Genomic DNA, 20,421 nt, shown 5'->3' with positions numbered 1-20,421 from the left:
TTAATTAATTTTTTAAGAAAAATTTCAAAAAATAGACTGAAATTAAATTAAAAAAAAACATTAGCATAAAAATTCCCCCTATCTAATTAGAAAAATAAATAAATCTCACCAATAAATTGAAGACAGTTACACTAACAATAGATGCCCGTGCAATAAAACAGATGGTAATTCGATAAAAACACTTGAATTAAATTCTATGGCACCTAGCCAATAAACCGAAGCCGCGTGTGAAGCTCATGTTGAAAGCTTGTCGTTTTCGAAAACATGCACGTGTAGATAAATAAGACGCAAGTGTGTGATAGGAACATACGATAAGAACAAATGGGACTTTTAACAATTTTGGCAAACTTATCTTTGATTTTTCTTTTCTATTAAATAAATAATTGTTGAAGGGAGAGGGCGACACCCGACCTTTGCTTGCACTCAATGCTTATTATGCACAGGGTGACGTGTAGGGCTAGATGCATCCATGCATGCATGCATGCATTTGCTTGCTCTGGCGGTCCATCATGTTTCTTTCTCAGGCGGCGCATGAAGACTGGCCAGACAGACACACTTCACGATCTCCGTGACGGAGGTGAAAGCTGCCTTTTTGATTTTGTATGATCAACACTCTCCTCTGTTGCAGTGGGAGGATTCCTACTGGAGAGCTTCAGACACACTTCATGATCATCTCCGTGAGTCGTGACGGAGGTGAAAGCTGCCTTTTTGATTTTGTATGATCAACACTCTCCTCTGTTGCAGTGGGAGGATTCCTACTGGAGAGCTTCAGACACACTTCATGATCATTCCTGCTGGAGAGCTTCGGTGGTTAACACAGACTGATCAGTACGTTTTTGGTATTGAATTAAGAATAAAACTTGTCCACTCAGCGATAATCATAAGTTTTCGATCTTGAATATTCATTTCAAAATATTAGTATTAACTATATCATTATCTGTGTTACACTACAAGCCGAACTAATTTTCCTTGAATGTAAAAGAATATTCAGATGTTGTTAATGTAATTTTTAACATTTTTTTTATTATATAAAGATAAACATAGTATAATATAGTTTACTTGATATATTCAAAAATAATATGAATGGTCAATTAAAATATAATTTAATTTAAAAAATCAAAATAATATTTTTTTAAATATTAAAACATCAATATGTCATATCGACTAAAATAAACTCAAATTAACTTGTTAAATTCGTTACCTAAGTCATGAAATATTGATAATTTTATTGAAAATAAAATAAAATAAAAATTTATTAAACTCAATCTTTAATCAACTCAATGTTAATAGTTAAAATTAAAAATAAAATTTAACTAAAAAAATAAATCAAACCAACCTGACTTGACTTGCCAAACATAGATTATGAGATCAACATAACCCTATAGAAAACAAATTAAAATAAGTTATGAAACTTAATTCTCAATCACTATTAAAAGATGAAATTAAAAGGAATCAACTTAAAAAAAGCCATTAAATATCGCCCGAGTCAACTGACTAAATTTATAATCTAGGTCGTAAGACTTGAATAATATCATAGAAAACAAACAAAAAAATATTATGAAGTATAATTTTCAATCAACCCAATATGAAAGGATAAAATGAAAACAATTCAACTAAAAAAGTTTTTTTAAAAAAAACTAGAGTTAATCGACCTAACCTATGACCCGAATCAAAAAATAATGATGACCCCTTAGAAAGAAAATGATAAATTATAAATCTCAATTTCCTATCAATTTAATGTTGAATGATTAAAGTAAAAAAATAAAAAAAAATTAACATCAATCAATCTAGGTCAGGAGACTACGATAATCCATATAAAGCAAATAAAAAAATGATAAAATCTAATTCTTAATTAACTCACTGTTGAATGATGAAATTTTAAAAAAAATAAAAAAATGACTAAAAAAACCCAAGTCAACGTAATTAACCTGCAAAACTTGCAACTCGAGTTATAAGACTATAATAACTATATAGAAAGAAAATAAAAGAAACTATTATGAAATTCAATTCTCATTTAAATTAATGTTAAACGATAAAGTTAGTAAAAGAAATTAATTAAAAAGGGGATAAGAAAAATAAACCAAATCAATATAAATAACTCACATAATTCGCGATTTACATCATGAGATTAAGATAACTACATATAAAAAAAATTAAAATAAATTATGAAGTTCAATACCCAATAAATCTAATTTTAAAGGATAAAATTAAAAACAAATCCTAAATTTTTTTAAGAATCAAAGTGAATAAGACCTTGATATTTTATTATTCATTGTTATAGTGAAATTTTAAGTCTTTATATTATATGTTAATACGTAAAACAAATCTTACCTCTTATTAAAAAAATAAATTACAAACTAGTACCAATGAAATTATTTAAAAAATCTTGGCAATTCCTAAAAAAAATAGGTCAATTTTATTTTTCATTTCTTCAACACGTACAATCCTATATGACATAAAATAAGCTTTCTAAATACCTTGTGAACACTTTATTTTTAATATCGAGACTATGAAACTACTTTAAAATAATCCAATAAAGATAAAAAAACAAAATTAAGAAAATATTAGAAGTATATTAAAATTCATCAAATTATTAAAGGAAATATTTAGTTATTTTTCTAAAACGAGGACTTTTATTATTTTTTTAGATTAGCTTAAACTTACTTGAATGAAAGGATTTACTAAACTAAATTTGATATTGTAAAGCAGACTGCTACTCGAGCATAATGATGAAGGAATGTTGGCTCAAAACCGAGCCATTTGAAAGTGGACTTAAAATTGAGCCTCTTGATGGTCCAAATAGGCTCAAAATCGAGCCTAATGCTAAATAAAAATAAGTTTAAATCAAGCCCATCAGTCAAACAAAGTGGGCTCAGGTTAAGGAGCCTAGTCTTTATATATATATATATATTTTAAGCAATTCTCCCTTTCAATGTTGATATAAATCCTCACCATCGTGGAGCTCATCAAACGATGTTAAAACACATTCATACCATGGGCATGCTTATTTGAACATCCCATTATGTAGTGAAGAGTGCAGTCATTAACTTGAATGTCTTGTCTTACAAGTTAAAAGTGTAGCCACCCATTCGAACATTTTATTTTACAAGCTAGTTGTGTGGTTGTCTGCAATAAAAGTAATTATGCTTCATGATTCTCCTTATGGTTAGGATACACAATATGTTTGCATCCTTTCTCCTCATCATGCAAAATCAAATAAATATGTTAGCTTGAATATGAATAAAGATGGCCCTCTTCCAATATTTCTGAAGGTAATGAACAGCCAATCTTTTCTTTCTTTTATTCGTTTATCGTCATCTTGAAGGCTAAAATAGATTCAGATTTTTTTTTTACCAATAATTTCAAGTACGGGTTAATATGCCAAGATAAGTGTAAATTGGATCATGCTTGTGCTATATCTATGCAATGCAGTTTGAATATGTGGAGTGCAAGGTGAGGAATAGCAAAGCTTCCTCTGCCAACCCAGTGAAGGCAGTGGTTTCAAAGGTAGTCTCACGGCTTAACTTGGATCAGGATACGGCTTGGCTTGGATCAGGATAACTACAAGCAAATTTTGAAGGGCGTAACAGGAAGCGTCTGCCCTGGTGAAATCCTTGCTTTGATGGGTCCTTCTGGTAGTGGTAAAACAACCTTGTTGAAGATTATAGGAGGAAGATTGAGTTAAGATGTTGAAGGAAGAATAACGTATGATGATATCCCTTATAATGCAGCTATTAAGAGAAGGTTAGCGAACTTTAAAGAAAGCTCGTGTCTCGTTCGTTGATGGCTGACTACTACTTACAAATCATTATTCTGTATCATTGTTATGCCTTTAAATGAATTTTTTGTGCATAGGATTGGATTTGTGACACAAGATGATGCGCTCCTCCCGCAACTCACAGTGGATGAAACTTTAGTCTTTGCTGCATTTTTAGGACTTCCAGGAGACATTAGCCGGCAACAGAGGTACGCCAGAGTTGAGATGATTATAAGGGAGCTAGGCCTTGAGAGGTAACGTGTGCAACGTTATAAGTACAGTAGGTAGTTGTTTGCTCTTGAGTTATAACTTTGTGAGAAGATTATTGCATGATCACAGATGTTGGCAAACAAAAATGGAGGGGCTTTGTTTTTTTTTAATTATTTTATTAATGTTTGGCTAGCTTGTGCGTAATATAACTAATCCCAAGGATTAGGATCTTTGTAAAAGGAATATCCGGAGGAGAAAGAAAAGTAACCTTTGGTTATGAAATTCTTGTCGACCCTTCATTACTGTTACTTGATGAACCAACTTCAGGCCTTGATTCCACATCAGCCAATAGACTCCTACAAATCCTTCAAGGACTAGCTAAGGTATCAAAGTAGAAGGGTTGTATTATTTTTCAAATAGATTAAACTCCTCAAGCTATTTGAAAACGTCCTGATAAGAATATGTTTGATGGTCTACAGTCAGGAAGGACAATAATTACTACAATCCACCTGCCTTCGAGCAGAATGTTACACGTGTTTGATAAGCTTCTGCTGATATCAGAAGGCTACCCTTTGTACTATGGGAGGCCTAGAGAATCTCTGGAATATTTTTCGGATTTGCGATTGATTCCTGATATAGCCATGAATCCTGCGGAGTTCTTGCTGGATTTAGCAACCGGACAAGTGAATGACATAAGCGTGCCCTTCATCTATCAGCACCAAACGGGGTCCTGGATTCTGAAAAGGCAGTAATCAATGTAATAAACTCTTAATTTCTCTCTCTCTCTGACCCTTTTCTGTATTTATTGCATTTAGTACCTTCATCTATCATACATGTGCTTCTTAAGATTGGCTTCTTCTGTATTTATTGCATTTAGTACCTTCAAGTAAAATTCAAAACTCAGCTGGAGCCAAAAGAAAAGGAAGAGAATCACCGAAGTAAAAAGGTACCCGAGCTTCTTCAACTGGCGATTCAAGTTAAAAATTAAGGATTGGCCACTTACTTGGTGGGAGCAGTTCATCATTTTGTACAAGAGAACATCTAGAGAGAGATGTAGAGATTATTTTGATAAGCTGAGATTCATCCAAGCGCTAGGAGTAGAAGTCTTATTAGGCCTTCTATGGTGGAAATCAAAAGCTGGAACTGAGGCTCAATTAAGGGACCAGGTTAATTTCCATGACACACTTTATGAATCTACTAATGGAATCAACTTTAAATATTTAAGTTACTTTAGTCCTTTATATCTGGAATGGGCTGTTATACAGGTCGATTTAATGTTCTACATCTGCATTTTCTGGACATCATCATCGATATTTGGAGCAGTATATGTCTTTCCATTCGAGAAGATCTATTTGGTGAAAGAAAGGAAAGCAGACATGTACAGATTAAGCGCATACTATGCGTGCAGCACTCTGAGTGACATGGTGGCTCATGTATTCTATCCAACATTTTTCATGGTCATAGTGTACTTCATGGCAGGGTTCAAGAGAACAGTCCCTTGCTTCTTCTTGACCTTGTTCGCCACTGCTATTGATAACCATCACATGTCAAGTAAGCCTATGTTTGAAAATGTGGTAAATATTTATAAATTTTTAAAAATGCAGTTGAAGTGCCATGCTAAACAGGATCTTAAAACAATATATATACATGTTTTGTGTGTTTAGGTGAAAATCTATGTATATTTATGATTACCACATAATGTATTTCTTTGTGATTAAAAGGGAGTAGGGGAACTATTTGGAGCTGCAAGTTTGAGTATCAAAAGAGGTGGGATATTTGTATTAAAATAATTAAGATCAAATATAAAAAAGAGATTAGAATTCTGAATAATCTGTATATTATGAATGCTTAGTATTAACTTAAATACAAATAAAATATATATAGATTAAACTGAAAGTACTATTCTACCATTGATAAATAGGACTATATAAATATTATTTAACATCTCCCCTCAAATTCACGATGCAACAGCTACAAGTATCGAGAGTTTGCCAACCAGAAAAAGAAAATGAGAGATGGAATGTGCCTTGGTAAAGAAATCTACAATCTACAAGGAAGAAGGAATAAAAGGCAAAGCAATGGTGCCATGCTTGAGATGATGACGAGTAAGATGACAATCAATCTTAATATGCTTAGTAGGATGAAAAACAGAGTTTTGAGCAATCTGAATAGAACTTTGGTTATCACAATACATAGAAGTAGGATGAGAAAAGGAAACTCTCATATCAATAAGTAACCAATGTAACCAAACAATCTCTTTGGTAGTAGATGTCATGGCATGATATTCTGCTTCGGTAGATGATTGAGAAACAATAGATTGTTTCTTACTTTTCCAAGAAATAAGAGAATCACCTAAAAAGATACAGAACCCAGTAACAGACTTACGATCTGTGGGATCACTATCATGATCAACATTAAAATATACACGCAACTCCAAGAAAGAGGTTGATAAAAGTAAAAGACTCTGAAAAACTGTACCCCGAAGATATCGTAAAATACGTAGAACAACTGCCTAGTGAATAGTAGTAGGAGAAGCAACAAACTGACTAACAACATGAATAACATATGCAATATTTGGACGAGTAATGGTGAGATATACCAAACTCCCAACAATAATGCTATATAAAGTAGGATCCATCAAAGGTAAACCATTAGAAGAAGAGTACTTTGTGTTAACCTCAATGAGAGTATCTACAGTTTTGTTATTAGTAAGTCTAGCCCACTCAAGAATATCTGCAATATATTTTGACTGAGAAAGAAGGTAACCTTTAGGTGAGTATGCCACCTCAATACCCAAGAAATATCGAAGATAACCTAAATCCTTCATTTCAAATCATCTAGCCAACTCTATCTTCAAAACTGAAAAACCATCAATGTCATCACCAGGAATAGTCATGTCATCAACATATAAAAATAGAATGATACGACCTGCATCAGTGCATTTAATAAAAAGAACAGAATCATGACTGCTAGAAACAAAACCAAGCGATGAGATCACAATAGAGAATTTCTTAAACCAAGCACGGGGTGCTTGTTTGAGACCATATAATGCCTTCTTAAGTTTACAAACATATCCAGAGTCATGTGAAATACCAGGAGGTAGAGGAACCAGATCCCAAGTATCTGTCTTATTCAAAGCAGAAAGTTCCTCATCCATAGCTTACTACTAAAGTGGATCAAGAATTACCTCTTTATAGTAAGAGGGTTCAAAGAGACAATGAATAGAAGCTAAAAATAAAGTAAATGATGAAGAATAAGTAACATCTGGTAGTTTTGTGGACTTACGAATACAGATGGACTGACGTGGAGATGGATCCACAATTTTAGATGAAGCTTGAAGGGCTGTAGATGAGAATGGAGCTTCAGGTATGCCAAAGAGTAAAGTACCAGTACTTGTAGAGTTATGAGTACAAATTGATCGAACATGGGGAGAGGTATCATTACTAGAATCCTCAGAAAAGGGATTTATTAAATAATATCAGATTTAATCATGTTATGAGTAGTGGATGGAACAAAAAAGAAAGGTATATGCTCAAGAAAGACAACATGACGAGACACATAAAGTTTCTGAGTTATTAGATCAAAATAATGATACACCTTTTACCTTCACCATAACTCAGAAAGACATAAACAGTGGATCGAAAGGATAACTTACTGTGTTCTATATGAGGATAAAGAACAAAACAAGTACAACCAAAGACTCTAAATGAGGAATAATCAGGGACATACCCATATAACTTTTCAAAAGATAGACCCGAACTATGAGAAGATGGAATTGTATTAATCAAACTTACAGTAGTAAGAGCAGCTTCTCCCTAAAACTCACTAGGAACAAAAGTAGACAACAAGAGAGAATAAGCAGTTTCGACAATATATCTATGTTTTCTTTCAGCAACACCATTTTACTCAGAAGTATCTATACATGAAGTTTGGTGGATGGTTTCATCTAAGGCAAGCAATTGCCAAAATTTATTACAGGTGTATTCCCCACCCAAATCACATCTAAAGCATTTAATCACAGTAGAATGTTGAGTTTTGATAAGAGCTTAAAAAGCTGCAAATAATTCAAAGAATTCAAAATGATATTTTATTAAATAAACCCAATAATAACGAGCACAATCATCAATAAAAAAAACATAATATCAAGACCCTCCTTTTATGGCAACAGGAGAAGGTCCCCATACATTAGAATGAATCAAATCAAATTAATTAGTACTTAAAAGTGCATTTTTATCATGGTTTTATATCATCATTTTGCACTTGAAGTATCAATAACTTCCTTAACTAAAGCATGTTTATAATAATATATCTAATAATATAAGATACATTTAATTTATGGTAAATGTTCATTTTAAATGCAGGCCTATCACATAAATGAAAGGATTGATTGATGACTTTAAGAACTTAAATTGTAAGGGCAAAGAGATGACCAAAATTAGAAAAGAGATGTCGGTGCAATCTAAACCGGAACACTGTTCGGTAATCGGGTCATATCTGGAGCTATAGATCTCAGATTTGGGTCTACTTTAAATGGATGGAAAGTTAAGACATAGACCTATAACGTTCATATGGAGTCCAAGATCTAAAAAGGCCATTTTCAAGTCCAAATTGTAGCAACAACAAAAAAGCCCGAATATGTCCTCCAGCCCGAGCACTATTCAGAATTTTGGCTATATATGGAGTTCTAGAAGTCCAAATGAGCTGAATGTTTTACACAAGAAAGCTGAGAAGCTTAATGTTTTACACAAGACAGCTGAGACAATTGCCTACAACTTTCATGTTTTCAAGTGGCTCTAATTTTGACATTATCAATGATGTTTTGGGCAGACAAGAGAAGATAAGGATTGTCACCAAGTTAAGAGTTGGCCACCCACTTATCAATTAGTCATCAAATCAATAGTTCCTAATTTTGGCCTATAAAAGGAGGAATTTGCTATGCATTTAAGCATCTTGGTTTCCAGATCAAGATCATGCTCTTGCTTTCTCTCTTTGTATTTTTTGTAATATTTATGCTTTGCTTTCATTAATATCAAGTTTATGCCTTTCATTTCCTTTCATTTAGTTAATTAACTCTTATCTTATTTATGTTCTTATTTTATTTATTTATTTTTCTCTCTTTCATTATGTCTAGCTAAGTTTATTATGTCAAGATGAAAAGGTTACACTAATGGTGTAAGAATAAGTATAATGTAAACTTAATATGGACTTTAATATTTGATACTAACATGTTTTGTATTTGTTATCTTGTTCACTCTTTAATACTTTGCTTGTTAAATGACTAATCTTGATTTATGTTGTATAACACTTGGTACAACAAATGCTTGGCACTTTCATAGCCCATAATGTATGGTATAACCGACACCTGAGCTATGAAAGGAACTTGATTTGTTGTTAACATAAGTTATAATCATGAATGCTTGACGAGATTTACAAGTATTAGCATTAATTGAATAAGATGACTAATGTAATCATGTTAACAATATATAATATGATTGGAACCTCCTTTGTGTGTGGTTTCCAATTCAATAATAAGAGTTTATACTATACTTGTTTGACATACCATTAGTGGAATCTCTAACCTTGACATTTGTTATTATCATTGTTTAATCGTTACGATAATATTCCATCTCAAAGTTCTCATCTTCTTCTGCATCTTCTTCTCCTTCTTTTTCTTTATTATTATTATTATTATTATTATTATTACTACTACTACTACTACTACTACTACTAATTATTATTATTATTATTGTTGTTGTTATTGTTGTTGTTGTTGTTGTTATTGTAATTGTCATTGTTGTTGTATTATTGTTATTTATAATTTATACAATTAACCTCCCTGTGGTTCGACCCCGGTCTTGCTGGGTTATTTATTACTTCGACACTCCTGCACTTGGGAGAAGACATCAATCTTTTAGTCGTGTCATGTTTTTGGCACCGTTGCCGGGGAGGTAAGTTTTGTATAAATTATAATTTTTATTTTCTCTTTTCACTTTTCTTGTATATAACTTTGTTTTTTTTCTCTTGTTTCTTCTTCTTTTGTTTTCTTCTTCCTTTTATTCTATTCCTACACGTGCATAAGAGTGTGGTCACGTACATCAAGTGGTAGACTTTGTAGGGTATCCTCATCATTTTTAGAAAATATGGTCGAAGAAGATATTCAATCACTTCATAATGAGAATAATGAGAATAACCGTGCTAAAACACTTAGAGACCATATGAATCCCACAAGAACAAGTGCACCATCATGCATAGTTTTTCCTCCCGATGCATCTCATTTTAATTTTAAACCAGGTATTATTCAACTTTTACCTTCTTTTCATGGTTTGGAATTGGAAAATCCATACTTGCATTTAAGGGAATTTGAGGAGGTCTGCAACACATATAATAATTTAAATTGTAGCATGAACACCATCAGATTAAAGCTTTTTCCTTTTTCATTAAAAGATAAAGCTAAAACATGGCTACAAAATTTAAGACCAGGATCCATTCGTGCTTGGGATGAAATGCAACAACAATTTTTAAAGAAGTTTTTCCCATCTCATAAAACAAACTCTTTCAAAAGACAAATCACTACTTTCACTCAAAAACCAGGAGAAACATTTTACCAATGTTGGGATAGGTATCGAGACTTGCTTAATACTTGCCCTCATCATGGTTTTGAAACATGGAGATTGGTTTCACATTTCTATGAAGGGTTGACACCTAGAGATAGATAAATGGTTGAATTGATGTGCAATGAAACATTTGAAGATAAAAACCATGATGAAGCAAAGGAGTAATGGAACTTTTGAAGATAAAGACCCTGATGAAGCAATGGAGTACTTAGACTTGTTAGCTGAAAATGCTCAAAATTGGAACACCGCGGGTACTTATAAGGCATAGAGTAAAACTCAACCTCATACATCTAGTGGAGGTATGTACAACCTTAGGGAAGATCATGACCTTCAAGCCAAGTTTGCATCTTTAGCTAGAAAAGTCGAGGCACTAGAATTGAAAAAGAGTGGTCAATTAAAATCTGTTGAAAACATTGTGTGTCAAATCTGTGAAACAAATGAACACTCAACCAACGATTGTCCAACCTTGCCTTCTTTTAAGGAATGTCTCCATGAACAAGCCCATGCTTTAAACAGTTTTCAAAGGGCCAACCACAACCCATACTCCCAAACATATAACTCTAGTTGGAAAAATCACCCAAATTTCAGTTGGAAGAGTGAGAACAACAATGCACAAACTTCACAACCACCGTTTCAAGCACACCACAATTTCCAAATTTCTCATGAATATGCACCTCCTTATGCTCCACCTTCTAGAAGAAATCTTGAGGAAACATTGCATGCATTCATTGAAAAGCAAGAGACAATCAATACTCAACTTGCTCAAAACATGACAGATTTTAAAGATACTCTTGCAAAATTAACATCTGCTCTCAGTTTCCAAGAGAAAGGTAAGTTTCCATCTCAACCACAACAAAATCCCAAGGGGCAATATAATGCAAATGCAAGTAGTTCCAAAAGCCAACACATGGACCAAGTCAAATCAGTCACTACTCTGCGCAGTGGTAAGGTTATTGAAAAACCCTCTCTTGAACCTTATGAGAAAGATGATGAGTCAATCTCTAAGGATAAGGAAGGGGTTGAATCTAAAAATTGCAAAGAAAAGACTGATTCTCTGCCAACACTTCCATTTCCTCAAGCCATGACCAAACAAAGGAAAGTCAATCATAACTCTGAAATTTTTGAAATTTTCAAACAGGTAAGGATCAATATACCTTTGCTGGATGCTATTAAACAAGTTTCTTCCTATGCTAAATTTTTAAAAGATCTATGCACTGTGAAGAGAAAACTGAATGTGAAAAAGAAAGCCTTTCTAGCCGAACAAGTAAGTGCTATTCTTCAAAATAATAATGCTTTGAAATATAAAGACCCTGGTTGTCCTACAATTTCTTGCTTTATTAGAGAGCATAAAATTGAAAGAGCCTTACTTGATCTTGGTGATAGTGTGAATTTACTTCCATATTCAGTTTTTCAGAGTCTCAATCTAGGTGAGTTAAAACCAACTTCTATATCTCTTTTACTTGCTGATAGATCTGTAAAAGTGCCTAGAGGAATAATTGAAGATGTGTTAGTACAAGTCGATAAATTCATTTATCCTGTGGATTTTATTGTCTTGGACACAGAACCTGTTGAAGCATGTTATTCATTTCTTGTTATTTTAGGACGTCCGTTTCTTGCAACCTCTAACGTATTGATTAATTGTAGGAATGGACTGATGAAGCTATCATTTGGAAACATGACATTGGAGATGAATATTTTCAACATTTGCAAGCAACCTGGAGATGATAATGATTTACAAGAAGTAGATCATATTGACGAATTAGTTTATGATCAACTTGAATCTACTTTAAGTAAAAATGAATTGGATGAATCTGAAGATTTGCAAATGATTTATTCTGAGGAAGAAATCACAGATGAAACAAGCACAAAAAATGTTGATGCGAATCTTTTATCAACAGTGACAACAGATTCGACATCTGACATCACACCAATCGATGATTACTTTCCTAACGAATCCTTACTTTCTCTTAGTCCAATGCCTTGGTATAATAAAAATATCAATTTTCTTGCTTTAGGAGATTTTGCCAGCTGATTGGAGTACCCAAGACAAAGAAAAGTTTTTGAACGAAGTGAAGAGCTTTTAGTGTGATGACCCTAACTTATTCAAATATTGTCCTGATCAAATATTTCAAAGATTCATTCCCGACAATGAGGTAAGTCATCATTAAACTTTTTCATTCTAAAGCATGTGGAAGTTATTTCTCGTCAAAAAAGACAGCTGCAAAAATCTTTCAAAATGGATTTTATTGGCCCACCATATTCAAGGACACGCATGCATTCTGCAAAACTTGTGAAAATTGTCAAAAAGTTGATACTGGTCAAAAAGTTTTGTTTTATAATTCTCAACTTTATGCATTCCCTAGAGAGCTAAGACCAAGATGGAACAATCCTAATGGGGCTTGTGATATTGAGAATTCAATGAATGACAATGTTTTTAAGGAAAATGGACATCTTTTGAAATCTTACTTTGATAATTTTCCTAGTAAAAATAAATCAACTGGTTTGAATGATCTTGTAGATAAAGGTTGATTTTTTTTGTTTTTCTCATGTTGTTTTTATTTTTGAGTGATTTTTGCTAGTTTCTCTCACCCCGGTCAAATGGCGGATAACGGTACTCCGTGACTTAAGTCGGTTCTTTCAGTTTCCCACAATAATTGATATCTGTGTATATATTTATGCAATTCTTTGAATCTCTCTTCCAATTCTCATTTGAAAATGGACACTAATCTTGAAAAATTGAAAAAGTATTTTCCCGCTCTACCTTAAAATGCGATTACAAAAATTTACCGTGCTAGATGTGCAAGATTGAGCTTGTTAATGAATCATGGAATTCCTAAAGATATTCGCTGGTTGATTGAAGCAAAGGTACGATTATTAGGTGAGTCCTCTAACTCCTTCATTTCACATATGTCTGGAACACGTAAAAGCACTTTTGCAAAGAAACGTCGTGCAAAACAAATGAAAGTCTGTCATCGATGTGCTAGATGGACTTGTAATACACAATGTCGTTCTTTAGGAATGATATCTATAAATCCTGAAGATAAAATACAATTCATTAAGGATGGCCTGAGTAAGGAGTCTTTAGATAATCTTCTATTGACTCTTGAGACGCATCCTAGTAGAGATATGCATCGTATAATTCATGATTTATAGCCACTATTTCATAAAGAACATGATCAACTTAGTCTTAGGAATCTGACTAAAAAAGACCCTATTTGCTAGTTTTTAAGAAAACTGGATGGGAAGCCTATCCCCGACCCATAGAGGGCATTTAAGCCGTTCTTGGACATAAAACCAAGGGAAGATGTGAGCCACAATCACAACTACCTGTACATACACATGCTTTTTCAAAAGTAAATAAATAAAAAGAGAGAGAGACTGTGTGAGACTCCAGCTGGCCTACATATAGGTGTTATGATTGCCTTTCTAATTTCTCATCTATAAAACCCTCTCTTCCTTACTTTCATTTCTACTCAACCCATACATTCAACAAATACAGAAGTGTGTAGAAATGGCAAGTTCCTTAAGTCATCATATAAGAAATATCTGTGTTTTCGGTGGATCTAGTCCTGGGAAAGAAAAGGAGTTTTTAGAATCAGCAAATCATCTTGGTCAAGTGCTAGCTGAGAGAAAGATTCATTTAGTGTATGAGGGAGGCAGTCTTGGGTTAATGGGAGGTGTGTCAATAGCTACATTTTTAGGAGGTAGTCAAGTTTTGGGGGTCGTCCCTAAAGCTTTAGCACAAGGGGACATCATTGGAAAAACAATTGGAGAGGAACTTCAGGTCTCCACAATGTCGGCTCGAATGAATGCAATGTTTAACCATGCTGATGCCTTCATTGCTTTACCAGGTGGTCTAGGTACATTGGAAGAGATCTTTCATATTTCCTCTTGGGCTCAACTGCATATTCACCATAAACCCATAGGTTTGTTAAATGTTAATGGTTATTATGATAAGTTGTTGTCTTTTCTTGATCATGCTGTGGAACAAGAATTTCTAACATCTTCTGCACGACAAATCATAATCTCTGCTGCTATTGCTGAACAATTGATTGACCAACTACAATCTTTCATTCCTGTAATTGATCCTTCCATGAGTCGTATAAATTGGTCACCTAAGGAAAGCCGTAAAAAGTTTAGATTGGATTTGAGCCTTCATTTGTGAATCTTTGTGTCTTTTGGTTTTATTATAAAGGCCTCCAGTAAGAAGGAACAACATTAATATCAAAGAAGCAAAATGTTAAATAATATTTATGTAGTCTTATTTATTAAAGGTAAAATAGTACTTTCAATTTAATCTATATATACTTTATTTGTATTTAGGTTAAGACTATGCATTTATAATATACAGATTATTCAGAATTATAGCCTCCTTTTTATGTTTGATCTTAATTGTTTTAACATGGTATCAAAGTTGGTTTTATGGAACGAGGCTTAATCCCGAACATAGCTTCGCAGATCTAAATTTTTTAGATTGAGATTTTTTCTTCCGCTTCTGTAAAATTTGATATTTTGTCAGTTTCTGCAATTATTTTGGTATTTCATCTTCCCTTTAGCTTTTGTAATTTGGTATTTGCGTTCAGTTTCTACAAATTTGTTTTGTGTTTTGGAGTAATTGTATAGTTTTGAGAAGATATTTGTTTAGTTTCTAAATTTTTGTTCAGTTTTTATAATTTGGTATTTGGTTTTCCACTACTTTTACATTCTAGTTTTCTGTGATTGTTGATTATGGCTACTGAAAAGGATGATTCGCTTCAGTTTGTGAGTGTGAGGTTAGATGGGAAGAACTATTCGTATAGGAGTTATGTAATGAGAAATTTTCTTAAAGGTAAAAAGATGTGGGGGTATTGACACGACTAAAAGATTGATGTCTTCTCCCAAGTGCAGGAGTGTCGAAGTAATAAATAACCCGACAAGACCAGGGTCGAACCATAGGGAGGTTAATTGTACAAATTATAAATAACAATTATAAACAACAATAATAGTAACAATAACAACAACAATAATATTAGTAGCAATAAAAAAGATTGATGTCTTCTCCCAAGTGCAGGAGTGTCGAAGTAATAAATAACCCGACAAGACCGGGGTCGAACCACAAGGAGGTTAATTGTACAAATTATAAATAACAATAATACAACAACAATAACAATTACAATAACAACAACAATAATAATAATAACAATACTAATAATAATAATAATAGTAATAGTAATAGTAATAGTAATAGTAATAATAATAATAATAAAAAAAAAACGTAATAATAATAATAATAATAAAGAAATAGAAGAAGAAGAAGAAGATGAGAACTTTGAGATGGAATATTAATGTAACGATTAAACAATGATAATAACAAATGTCAAGGTTAGAGGTTCCACTAATGGTATGTCAAACAAGTATAGTATAAACTCTTATTATTGAATTGGAAACCACACACAAAGGAGGTTCCAATCAGATTATATATTGTTAACATGATTACATTAGTCATCTTATTCGATTAATGCTAGTACTTGTAAATCTCGTCAAGCATTCATGATTATAACTTATGTTAACAACAAATCAAGTTCCTTTCATAGCTCAGGTGTCGGTTATACCATACAGTATGAACTATGAAAGTGCCAAGCATTTATTGTACCAAGTGTTATACAACATAAATCCAGATTAGTCATTTAACAAGCAAAGTATTAAAGAGTGAACAAGATAACAAATACAAAACATGTTAGTATCAAACATTAAAGTCCATATTAAGTTTATACTATACTTATTCTTACACCATTAGTGTAACCTTTTCACCTTGACATAATAAATTTAGCTAGACATAATGAAAGAAAGAAAAATAAATAAACAAAATAAGAACATAAATAAGATAAGAGTTAACTAAGTAAATGAAAGGAAATGAAAGGCATAAACTTGATATTAATGAAAGCAAAGCATAAATATTACAAAAAATACAAAGAGAGAAAGCAAGAGCATGATCTTAATCTGAAAACCAAGATGCCTAAATGCATAGAAAATGCCTCCTTTTATAGGCCAAAATTGGAAACTATTGATTTGATGACTAATTGATAAGTGGGTGGCCAACTCTTGACTTGGTGACAATCCTTATCTTCTCTTGTCTGCCCAAAACGTCATTGATAACGTCAAAATTGGAGCCACTCAAAAACATGAAAGTTGTAGGAACTTGTCTCAGCTGTCTTGTGTAAAACATTCAGCTCATTTAGACTTCTAGAACTCCAGATATGGCTAAAATACTGAACAGTGCTCGGGCTGGAGGACAGATTCGGGCTTCTTTGTTGTTGCTACAATTTGGACTTAAAAATGACCTTTTTAAATCTTGGACTCCATATGAAAGTTATAGATCTATGTCTTACCTTTCCATCGATATAAAGTAGAACCAAGTCTGAGATCTATAGCTACAGATATGACCAAATACCGAACAGTGTTCTGGTTTGGATTGCACCGACATCTCTTTTCTAATTTTGGTCATCTCTTTGCCCTTGCAATTTAAGTTCTTAAAGTCATCAATCAATCCTTTCATTTATATGATAGGCCTGCATTTAAAATGAACATTTACCATAAATTAAAGGCCTGCATTAAAAATAGACATTTACCACAAATTATAGGTATCTTATATTATTAGATACATTATTATAAAACATATTTTAGTTAAGGAGTTATTGATACTTCAAGTGCAAAATGATGATATAAAACCATGATAAAAATGCACTTTTAAGTACTAATCACACCCCCCAACCAGCTTATTACTAGTCCCTAGTAATCAAAGCGTAAAATAGAAAAACAATTTGCAAATTCCACAAAGCAAGGTATTCATCATTTAACTTCCATTAATCTATCCAGATAACAAACTCTCATTTATATATATATATCTGCTCAATACCTCATTAAATTTATATATCTGCTCAATACCTCTTAACAAGATATTAATAAACCTTTCTTTTGTGCTCAATGTATCAACACATAATTATGGGGCTTTTCTTGGACGAAAACAAAATTTTTGTTCTGATGTTTAAGATTAACTTCCTTGGGTTGAGATTATTATTTTTGTCTTCTTTTTTCTTCTTCTTTATATATATATAATTTAAAAATATCATGCATCTTTAACCCATGTAACAAGCGTTCAGCTAATGACTCCCAGACCAGTTGGTCTTAGGGCATTAGGTGTTAAGACACCCCTACGAGCTTAATAACTCGGGTCGCAGATACTGATATATAGATAGTGCAATGTTTGATTCCCTTAAGCTTTTCTCCTCAACCCATGTAACAAGCGTTGGGCCAATAGCTCCCAAGTCAGTTGACTTTAGGGTATTAGGTGTTAAAACACCCCTTCGGGCTTAATTGTTTAGGTTAGGGAGGCTACGAAACCAAACTTATCTACATTTTTATTATCAACATTTTTTTTCTTTTTTTTTCTTTTATTATATACTATCCCTTTTCCTTAGGTGTTACCTTTAACAAAAGAACATAAATAATATAATAATCCAATATGCAACCCACAATCATATGTTAAAGTGTGTGTAAATTAAGGTTTAAGAATACATGTTAAATAAGTATATGAACAGAATTAAGTGATAATAATGCGAGAGTTTGTAAACCTGAATATTTCAAGAAGTATTATGATAGACCTTATTAAGAATGGTTACTAAGATGCATCTCAAGAGTCATAAAAGTTCTCCTTACTCTACCATCATAGTAACAATAATTTTGCACATGCTTTATGAAATAGAAAACACATTTGTTTTTTTTTTTTTGCTACAAATGATGAAGAAGAAACATAAATACTTCGATTAAAAGGTAAAGCAGAAAATTTTGCCAGTTTACATCCACTACAATCATAAATGTCATAAGTTTTTAAATTTCCTAAAGCTCTTGTGGATGCCAAAAATCTCAAACGAGAAGATGAAACATGACCTAGATGAGAATGCCATAAATAAAAACTAGAAAATGAAAGACTCAAATAAACGGAAGACAAATCAATAGTAGTAGTAGCAGCAGCGGTAGTAACAACTAACACTTTTAACTTATCCAAAATATATAGTTCATTCTCTATACGGTCTGTCCCAATCAGCTTCTAAGACTACAGATCCTGTACACAACAAAAAAAACCAGGAAACATGACTAAATAATCATCAAAATCACATATTTAACCAACAGACGTAAGATTCAATTTAAGTTTTGGAATAAGATAAACATTAAGGAGAGACAAGTGAGGTGTGACAACAGAACCAACACCTGCTAAGGGCATAAGAGTGCCATCAGCAGTCATAACAAGAATGGAGGATAAAGGGAGCATAGAGGTAAAAGATGAGGAATCTAGAGACATATGATAGGAAGCACCAGAATCCAAGACCCATTCAGAGTATGACATGCTTGAGGAATTATAAGGCAATTAACCTATGAAAGAAGAAGCGGACATTGCTTGTGGCTGCAAAGAGAGAAACTTCTGAAATTGCTCAACCAAAGTATTGAGATCGATAATAGAGCCTGGGGAAGCTACTGCTGCAGTATTATAATGTGATGGTTTATAAACCTAGGGTGGTCTATAAGTAATAGGTTATGACTGACTACCAGACTTTCACGCTTGATTCTGTTGTCTCAACTTAGAACATTGAGCCTTCCAATGACCTTTCTGCTTATAGAAACTGCACTCATTGAAGCTAACCCTTATGTAAGGTTTGTTCTGATAATAAGAGAATGACTTAGAAGGTACTATTAGTACTGAAGGATTTGAAACAGAAAGAATTCCCTTTTCAGAATAAGATTAAAAACGTATTTCTTCAACCAATAACTCACTCACAACAAAGTCAACAGAAGGCAGTGGAGAACGATGCAGAATTGAACCTTTAAGTCCTTTGAAGTCATTGCAAAGTGCTGTTAAAAACTGTACCAATCATTGCTGCTCTCTACGCTCAATATAAGCACTACATGCCTTTAATTTTGTCGATTCTGTAAGAGCCAATTGATCCCAAAGATCTTTCATGGTAGAATAAAACTCTTGAATACTTATATTCTTCTGATGTAAAGCTTGTATATCATTCTCTAATTGATATTATTTTGCAAAATTTGATTGCGTGAATAACCTTTATAGATGATCCCAAACCTTTTCTGTTGTATCATACTTCGCCAACTGCGTACCTATCAAATGTTCAACAAAATTATTGATCCAAGTAATGATCTTTGTATTATTTGCTTCCCATGTATCTATGAAAACATCATCCCCCTCCTCAATATTCTTAGGCATCATATAAGCTCCACTAACATACCTGATTAGTACTTAAAAGTGCATTTTTATCAAGGTTTTATATTATCATTTTGCACTTGAAGTATCAATAACTCCTTAACTAAAGCATGTTTTATAATAATATATCTAATAATATAAGATACCTTTAATTTGTGGTAAATGTTTATTTTTAAATATAGGCCTATCACATAAATGAAAGGATTTATTGATGAATTTAAGAACAGAAATTGAAAGGACAAAGAGATGGCTAAACTCCGAAAAGAGATGCCGGTGTAGTCCAAACTGGAATACTGTTCGGTAATTAGATCATATCTAGACTTGTAGATCTCAGATTTAGGTCCACTTTATATGGATTGAAAGGTAAGACATAGGCCTACAACTTTCATATGGAGCCCAAGATTTAAAAAGGCCATTTTCAAATCCAAATTGGAGCAACAACAAAGAAGTCCGAATCTGTCTTCTAGCCCGAGCACTGTTCAGTGTTTGACCCATATCTAGAGTTTAAAAAGTCCAAATGATCTGAATTGTTTACACAAGATAGCTGAGACAATTGCCTACAACTTTTATGTTTTCAACTGGTTCCA

The 20,421-nt window shown here is 32.9% G+C and overlaps 1 pseudogene; it reads left to right on the top strand.

Annotated features, from left to right (window-relative positions):
• Positions 1–531: 531 nt before the first annotated feature.
• The window catches only part of LOC105139998 (ABC transporter G family member 26-like), a 40,817-nt pseudogene continuing 20,927 nt past the window's right edge, over positions 532–20,421 (top strand).

This window comes from Populus euphratica, unplaced genomic scaffold (assembly GCF_000495115.2).
Source record: "Populus euphratica unplaced genomic scaffold, PopEup_1.0 scaffold113.1, whole genome shotgun sequence".
NCBI classification, from domain to species: Eukaryota; Viridiplantae; Streptophyta; class Magnoliopsida; order Malpighiales; family Salicaceae; genus Populus; species Populus euphratica.
Note: the sequence above shows the minus strand (reverse complement) of the source record. Positions and strands in the feature narration are given on the sequence as shown.